The sequence below is a fragment of the Chinchilla lanigera genome, unplaced genomic scaffold, assembly GCF_000276665.1.
Source record: "Chinchilla lanigera isolate Chin_1 unplaced genomic scaffold, ChiLan1.0 scaffold00177, whole genome shotgun sequence".
Lineage (NCBI taxonomy): Eukaryota > Metazoa > Chordata > Mammalia > Rodentia > Chinchillidae > Chinchilla > Chinchilla lanigera.
In genome coordinates this window covers 358287-367731 of record NW_004955578.1, presented here as the reverse complement: position 1 = coordinate 367731, position 9445 = coordinate 358287, and the positions used below count along the sequence as shown (strand labels likewise).

The window sequence follows — 9445 nt, the reverse complement described above, 5'->3', positions numbered from 1 at the left end:
AAATGATACAGGGTTTCAAAACAAAACGATAGGCATTAACAGTGGTTGTTATATTACAGATTGTTATCTTCAATGAAGTTGCTTTATTTGTTTTGTTTTTGGTTTTGGTTTTTCTCCGGTACCAGGAACCGAACTCACGACCTTGCGCTTGCCAGGCAGGCGCTTTTTGCCGCTGAGCTAAATCCCCAGCCCCTGAAGGAGAGATCTTGAAACCAGCTATGACCCTGGCTGAGTTAAGTGGTATTCCTAAGTAATGGGAATCAATTTCTTCACCATTGATTAAATGGTGCTTCCAAAGAGTATCAGGCCTATTTCAAAATGTGTCAGAACTGCACGGGCCTGGCTTTCAGGATCTGGAAGGGGCACCATCACAACTTCTTTTTTTCTGGGCTGCCAGAAAATCATGCATTGCTTATTCTATCTGTGACCTGAAGATGTGGTTTAGTTTTGGATTCATCACCTGAGATATAATCCCGTACACTCTTGCTTCCAACACCCTTGACTGAACCATACTTTGTCTCAGACTATTTCACAATTGGTTCTTATTCATTGCAGGATTCCACACTTGCAGGTTCATATGTGTTGACACAGAATTATCCACTTTCTGCCCCAGCTTTTGGTAAGCTGGTTTGATGTCCACGTTGGACTATCCAATGATACAGTTCTAGCAGAAGCTGTCAAACAGGCCCTGATGCTTGAGCTCTTCCGTGATGAGAGCAATCAGCTAGGATAGCCAGAAGGAAGTGAGACAGGGTTAATAGGGTCACTGGCAGCCCCAGTGCTGCATGTTGCTGTCTCCACCTAGGCCTGGCCCTCTCCTCTGTGGCCCACCGAAGTGGTGGTGTCAGCAGAGACAGTGGGGGTGGAGGTGAGGGTAGTAGAGGTGGTGGAAGAGGAGAAAATCTGTCAGAAATTTTACATCCACCTGCAGGTCTCCACAATCCTACTTCCCCTTGATTTCCATTTCTTCTTCTTGCCTTTCTTCCCCACATCCCATTTTTTCTGTGCATACCATTGCTCTGTGCATCTGGCTTGTCTTTCTGTCTCTCCTCAGATTTTTGTCTCCCATCTTGTTCTCCTCCTTCCTGCATCTCATCTTCACTGACACACCTCTTTTCTTTATTTTAAAGAGAAAAGAATAAAAACAAAACAACAAAAATGAAGACATAGATAAAACAACATAAAAACAATAGAAATAATACTGAATTTCAAAACAAGGTGATAGGAAATTAACAATGGTTGTCTGTGCTCTCAGGTCTACATTTGATGCTGGAAGTTTTGTTCATCCTTGCAAAACCCTCCTTGAATTCTTGACTAGCATCAGACTACTCAGGTGAATATCCCTTAATCCCCTTCTGTCTCTGACTGCCAGGGATGTACATAGATCTGACCTTCTACACAAGCCAAGTGGGCTGCACTGTCACTAGCTCCATTGTCTTTGGGAACTGTTTCATTTATGAGGACAAAGTGTTTCCATCACTGTTGGCTATGTTTACTACAGGTCTTTCAGTTCACGGCTACCCTCACCGGGCAAGTAACATGTTCCATGCTGGTACCCCAAATCATTAACAGAGCTGTCAGCCACACATAACCACCAGTGCCACAAACTACCATCTTCCTCAAGAAAAGATCCTCTCATAGACAGCCCCCAGAATTGGAGCTGAACAGCTGCACCAGAGCCTAAGAGAGCTGCCCAGTACATAGGTCCATTATTTCAACCCTAACCCCCACCACTAGATGCTGCTGATGTGACATAGTCTCTCTACTTGGCTCTTTTATCTTCATATATGTTCCTGTCTAACACTAGCTTCCCCAGCCTGAATTCTTAACACAAGTGACCACCGTACTGCTTCCTGAATATCTGAGTACCTGGTGCTGCAAAACAGAGCCCACTTCAATCATTTGATCTCAACACATCTATCCCAAAAGAGCTCACTGGAATAGACAAACCCTTACTTGGTGCAGTTAAATACATAAACACCTGTACAGCACTCCACACAAACAACAAATCATATAGTATCTACACAGATTGTCTCCAAACATCTGGAAGGTGTCCTCTCACTAATCTCAAGAAATAAACATTACATGGTACCATCATGCAGCCCATTTGAACACTTAAACACTCAAACAAATATCTTCCCATTTTAGCACGTGAAGCCCAGATACACTTCATGCCTAAACATGTACAGCAGCTCCAATCCCAATCCCACAAGTGTCTAGACAATTGTCTCCAACCTAGCCTCTGCCTAGATAGGTAATCCCATCAGGGCACACCACCTGAATAGCCCAACTCCTGCATGTCTTCCTACCCAAACTCATTTTATTATCAGAACACTTAGATTAGTGCTTCAATGTATCATTACTTGAATTTTTGAAAATTTGATGTGTGCCTCAATTTTCTAGTCTAAATCTTTGGATAACAGATTTCCAAACTGACTCAATGAAATATGTATTTTGCTTCAACCCCAACCTGGTGTCTTGAAATAATGGTAGACATTTCCCTTCTGTCTTCTATCTTCACACTAAAGCTTCTTGAGATGTTCACTTCAGTGATGAAGCTCCTGCCTGGACACAGCAACAGGCCTTTAAGAACCTGAAGGGACTGGAGAAGTTTGTGGGCAAGAAGGTGGAACAGACCCAGCACACATTGGATCCCAGTGCCCCAATGAATTTCATTGACTTTTTCCTCATCTGCACACAAGAAGTACATTCTGGCTGCCTGGCGGGTCCAAAGCCACGCAGAGAGAATTAGGCTGGTGGATTGAATCAAGTCCCATTCCCATTAGCCTGGAGCATAATAGTCCTCACCATCCCCAGCATAATTAACAATCGCTGTTTCATTTGCTGAGTCCTTATGAGCAGGCAGGATGTGTGATGGAAAGCATAACAGCATTCCCAATAGTGCTGCTGTATGCCAGTCTTCACTATAAGTGCTTCGCTGCATTAACCTTTTTAGCACCCACAACAGTTCTTTTGGGAGAAGGGGAACACAATACCATGAACTCTGAAATTCAGAACTGGCTGGAGTCTGGGCATTGTTAGGAAGAATGTCTGTGCTTGAGGATGGAAATCATGGCAGGTTGCATCTGGCAGGGCTCTAGAGAGCTCTGGGCCAATCTATCATTTGTTTTATAAATGGGAAACTGTGAGACATAGGGAACTTATGGCAATGATTACACAACTAAGTCTACAGGAAAGGGAAAATCAGGGCCCTGCTCTGGCTCTGTCCTAGCACTCTCCTTCAATCTCTCTGCTGCACTTATTTAGTTAGATGAGAAATCTCAGTATTTATATTATTTATACCTATCCTGTGCTGTAAGAAGTTGAAAATTTATGAACTACATTCAACTCGTCACTGCGGCCCCTCCTGCTTTGTGATCCCATTTGACGAGCATACTATAACAGCTTTACAGTGTGAAATTTTAAAATTTTAAAAATTTTACAAATAAGGAAATTCAAGCCCAGAGAGTGTATATGGTTTGCTTGTGGTCATACAGTAAGTAAGCAGAGGACACTAATCTAATACTGATCAATCTGACTCTCAGGCTGGTGCTTTTAAATACCATTCTCTCTAACCTTGCCCACTCTGGTCATCAGATGCACTTGAGAGACAAGTTACCTGGCTTTACAAAGTGATAATTGGGCATTCCAATACTTGACTGTATGATGGTATCCCATCAATGGAAATCAATATTGAACTTATGGAGCCTGAATTTCAATGGATCAAGCAGGGCATTCCCCCATAAGAACCTCAAATAGGAAAAAGAGTGGGATGTTCTCACTTGAAATTCTGTGCCCACATCTTAGAAAATGCATCTAACTCTGTCTGAGTCACACATTTTGATTTCCCTTTTTTTCTCAGAGTCTCTCTCTTTCTATCACTTTTTCTAAATAATACCCTTACTATTTAAAAAGTGACAACAAGTCTGATAATTAAAGGATTGATAGCCAAGCAAAGAATGTGAGAAAGGTATTTTGGGTTGAGTCAGGAGGGTAGTAAAAGGCCTGGAAGTAGAGAGAGCCTGGCAGACCTAGGGTCCTGCTTGTCATCCTAGGTCTTGACCTAAGGTAGCTGGACCCAAAGGAAAAACTCCCATAAGGCTCCACAAATGAGTGGCAGACAGACTCAGACCAAATGCCACTCTCTTTCAGGAAGACTAACCTCAACATGGAGTTCATTATGAAGAATCTGGTGATGACTACATTGAGCTTCTTCTTCGCTGGCATGGAGACTGTCAACACAGCTCTGCATTTTGGCTTTTGGTTCTCATGAAGCAACCGGAGGTGAAAGGCAAGGCTGCATGGGACAGAGAAATGTGGAACACAGACATCCCAAACTCCCCTGTGCCTGGTGTACTGACTTCACTTCTCCCATGCTCTCCCGTGCCTTCTAAAGGGTGTATTCAGCTGAGAAGCATCAGGCAAGTCTTCCCAGTTGTTGATTTATTGGTATGACCTGAACTTGTAAATCTTTCACTTAAACAACTGAGGGCCCACTGCCTCCCTCCACAAGCCTAAGACTCCTTTCCTGCAGCTCCTGTATCTAGTATGACTATGCTAACAGGAACCTACTCCAGCAATGCATATAGTTAATGTCTGTTTTCCATTTTCACCATCCATCTCATACAGAGATAACATGATACATTCTGTTTAACACTCTTGAACTAGAATCCTTGCTTTGAGGCCGCTCTTTTCCAGAGCATTTCCCCCTCTTTTCCAGCTAAAGTCCATGAGGAGATTGATTGAGTAATCAGCAAAAACTGGTTACCCAAGTTTGTGGACCAGGCCATGATGCCCTACACCAATGCTGTCATCCAGGAGATCCAAAGGTAAGTAGACCTAACTTCCATGGGCCTTGCATGCAGGGTCACCAAGGATAGTAAGTTTTAATGATTATTCATCCCCAAAGTACCACCTTGCCCAGCCTAGAGGAACCTTCAACCCACTCTCTGAGACTCCAATACACACACCCATTAAAAGCTTTACAATCACTGTCTCATTAGCTCAATCAAAGACTACATCAACCTGTGTGTTTCTTTAGCCTTTCCACTCAGAGACTGAATTCTTGTGTTTCCCTTAGATTTTCTCTGATAAGGGAGTCAACATCTATCTTACAAATTGCCTGTCTTAAGGGAAATAAAACACATTTATTAGAGAGCTTATTACTTAGAAACAGAATTCCCGTCACCTCCAGTCATCTGCCTAAGGAGATATAAATTCCAATAATTATAATCTTCCATTCTTAGGGAACATGTCAGTTACCCTAGTCTCCAGCCTTGACATATTAACTGCATATTCTGAAACTCCCGACTTAGGAAATGTAGACCTTGTGTCTCTAGAGCCTCGCCTCCCTACAAATATGAAATTTCATCTCCCCTAAACTCCTGTCCTAGAAGATTTCAAGTATGCTGCCTCCAAGTTTTATCTGGGTCATTCTTCTTTTTCCCTGTTAAACTCCCTGTGCTTCCAGAATGTTCATCCCTCAACTTGCTTTATGAAATCCCCATTCTTTATTACTTACAGGGTATTGAAGTGTTCCTGTACTCAGCTGTATGCTGAGAGAGACCCAAATCTTTTCTCCAAGCCATAAGATTTTAATCCCCAGCAATTCCTGAACCAGAAGGGGCAGCTTAAGAATGGTGCTTTTGTTCCTTTTTCCACCTGTAAGTCACCATTATTTGCTGACAGATCACTGCTCACAACAACAGGGGAAGTTCATAGTCCAGTATCTTTATCCACCTTTGAGATCCTCTTATATCTGCCCTCCTACCAAACAACCAATTCTTCAGACAATTAGAGAGGAGATGTCAATACAGCAGCTATATCTGAGAATATATTTGGGAGGAAGGGGCATCTAAACTTCCCATTGTTACATCATGGTATGGATCATTGTGTCTCCTGTTCAGGGAAAGTGAGGCACAGAGAGGATTAGAAATTTTCCTCAGTGTCTCTCAAGACACAATATTACAGACTCTTTTCCCTGGGAAAATGCAGGTGAGTGTCTGTGTGAGGGCAGACTGCAGTGAGAGTTGGCTTTATGTGTTCCTGTTCCTCCTCTCTTCTTCAGGAAAGTGGTACTGTTTTGGAGAAGGCCTTGCTAGAATGGAGCTCTTTCTCTTCCTCACCGCCATCATGCAGAACTTTCACTTCAAGTCCCAGCAGGTGCCTCCAGACATCAACTTGTCTCCCCGAAGTGTGGGCTTTGCCACCACCCAAAGAAGCTATAGCACGAACTTTCTTCTGAGGCTGGGCTGTGCCAAAGCAGATCAAGTAGGTAGGGAGGATGAGATGGGGCTAATGGAAGGAGCAAAAATAAGAGGAGAAAGGGCCTAACACATTAAGGATGAATAAAGAGAATAGACTGCTCTCCTTACCCCAGATAAGATTCTTCAAAGCTTAGGTAAGCAATGAGTGGTAGTGCATGGCTCTAATACCAGCTGCTTGGGATTCTGACAGAGGATGACCCTAAATTTGAGATCACTAGGGCAGTGTAGTAAGAACTTGCCTCAAAATAAAATTTTTAGAAAGCTGAAATGTAGCTCAGAGTTTGAATGCTTGCTTGGCATGAAGGTGACTCTGGGTTCAATCCCCAGCAGTGGAAGAAACAAACTGGGATGGGAGGGAGGGAAAGCTTACATTATGCTGTCCTTGGGACAATCTGTGAAGTTACCTCACACCCTCAAAACCACAACAATGAAACCACAACAAAACTTAGTATATTATTGCACAACATGAATGACTTTGTTCAGGATTTTTTTTTTCTAGAGCCCTGGCAGGTAACTGGCCTGGTGTTACTAGACACATGCCAAAACTTCCACTTCTTGTGCACACATTGAACATTAAGACATCACTGTCTGCCCTGCCCATTAGACCAGTGTATCTGACTCAAGTCAGTATGGAGAACTTGAATCAGATCTCTTAATGATGTGATTGAGGGAGACAGAGTTTCAGAGAAGACAAGGAAAACATTGGATCAGCACACAGCCATGAGTGTGTCTGTGTACAGAAACACACAAAAGAGTAAGATTGTTGTTCTTCTCAGATTATGTATGAATATGCATTCTGGCACTTCAGGGTCTGAAGTAAGGATGTCTTTGATAAATCTGGGATCTGCTAGGATAATCCCTCATTGATATGGAATGGTTAGGCGATGAACAATCTAAATTTCTATATGACCAGAAGTTTCTTAAACTAAATACCACACACACACACACACACACACACACACACACACACACTCACTCACGCACACATGAAAACATTCACACACCAAACATGCCCCCAGTGTAAACACTATTTATTGAGATCAGGTGAAGAGAAATCGGGTCCTCTGAACTCTGAAAGTTTCATAACAGGCTGTGGATTTGCATCTTTCTCAAGTCTGTTATTTATGTCTTACAATATGGGATCCATGAATGGGCTGGTTCCTGCTCATTAAAGTAGAGGCATGCTCAGTATTATTAGAGTCCATATGCATATTTCCATATTAGAGTCCATGCTGTGTCACTGTCAAACTTCATTTTCACTAGAAAACTCAAGAGTAACAAAACTGTTCCATCCTGAAATTGCTGAGTCTAAAATTTATTTATATTTCTTATGGTGAAAAAAAGGTGTATTTGGAATTAGCCATCTGGATTCAGTTTAGATGATCCCAATTTTGTTGGCAACATCCAAAGCATTATAATCAGGAGCCATTCAATCATATGCCTTCTCCCCTTCAGGCCTGATTGGGGTATTGACCTTGGCCAGGTCAATGTCATAGAGTTTCTTCACAGCTTGTTTGATTTGGTGCTTGTTGGCCTTGACGTCCAAAACAAATACAACTGTGTTGTTGTCCTCCATTTTCTTCATGACTGACTTCCTGTTGAGGGGAATCTGATGATGGCACAGTGGTAAAGCTTGTTTCTCCTAGGCGCTCTTCAAAGGTATTTGGGCTGCTTCTGTAGTTTCAGCATCTTGGGATAGTGGAAGGTGGTTGAAGTGTGATCTTCTTTTTTGTGGCAGTAGATGCCTTTCAGCATGGCCTTCTTGGCCTTTAAAGCTTTTCCTTTGGCTTCACTTTGAGAGGGGCAGGAGTTTCTTTCTTTGCCTATGGCACTATCCTGGCAAAAAGTGTCCTGAGTCTAAAACTTAGAATCTTGGAATGTCCAATTACTAGGAACTGAGATTCAGGGTTCTTGGATCACTGATATTTTGAACTTGTGGTGTTCACAATATTTGTCAGATATTACCCTGCACACATGTTTGAGATTGCATTCTAAGCCCCTTCATAGTGGAAAACATCCATTCTCCAACTTGAATGTTCCTTCTAAGAAAAAGTTAAGAGTCAAGAGAGAAAGGAGGAGCTAAACTAGCTGTGTTTTCTCATTGAGACACATCTCCAGGGTAAGTTCCACTTGCTGGTGGTCTGCTCTGCTACCAGGAAGAAAAGAAAGGAGAATAACAAACAGTTCCCATAATCCTCACACTTGTACCTGGAAAACAAAGCAAGAATACAATTAGGTATTACCAGTAGTGCTGAGAGAAGTGACATTCTAAACAGCAGCACCTAGCTCACATGGTCCAAATAGAACACTCAGCTCTGTAACTCTAGAAGGTTCCAATCCACCAGGCTGGGTCAGAGATGAAATCAGAAGCCCCGGTTTCTGGTCCTGGTTTTGCTGCTAACTTTTTGGATCTTCTTTAGCATTTCTCTGTGATAAATTTCTCATCTGATTCCTTCCTCACAGAAGTGATATAAAGGTTAAAACACAGTCCAGTGCTGGAGAGATTAAAAAACCCCAATGGCTACAAAGAAAGGAGAGTAAGGCATGTGATGTTTCTCACGAGCTTCTCTCTCACCAGAAGACCTAGAGTGAAAACACATATGCCTTTGTGTGCCCACATACACAAGAACACCTACCAGTTATTGCCATAGTGACAAGCAGGCAACAACAATTAGTAAGTGGAGTATCTGCTGTATACCAGGCATTTTGCTAAGCTCCTGACACTAGCTGTTTAAAGCTGACAAACAAAGTACTACTAGCTGGGTAGAGGGGCAAAAAGAAATGTATTATCTCACATTTACAGATCTAAGAACTGCAAAAAATGTGCTGGCAAAGCCATGATATATGAAGCCCATAGTATATACTTGGTCTTTTAGATTTTGTTGGATTACTGGAAGTCTCTGGCATCCTATCTTAGCTGCTTCATGACTCAAGAATCTGCCTTCATCATCATAGGCCCTCTCCTTGTGTTTCTATTTGGATTTGACCATCTTATTATAAGGAGACAGTGATATTGGATTAGAGCTCCACCCTGGTCTGTAATGATCCTATCTCAACTAGATCTGCAATGACCTGATTTCCAAAAATATCACATTCTGAGGTACTGAAAATTAGGAATCCACATGTATTTTTATTTTATTTATTTATTTATTTTAAAAATAAAAGGAAGAAAATATTAA

At 42.1% G+C, this 9445-nt stretch overlaps 2 pseudogenes; one reads left to right on the top strand and one right to left on the bottom strand.

Annotated features, from left to right (window-relative positions):
• LOC102025524 overlaps positions 1-6333 on the top strand; it is a 13085-nt pseudogene extending 6752 nt beyond the window's left edge.
• Positions 6334-7641: 1308 nt separating this feature from the next.
• On the bottom strand, positions 7642-8915 carry LOC102025191 (annotated as a pseudogene).
• Between the last annotated feature and the right edge of the window lie 530 nt (positions 8916-9445).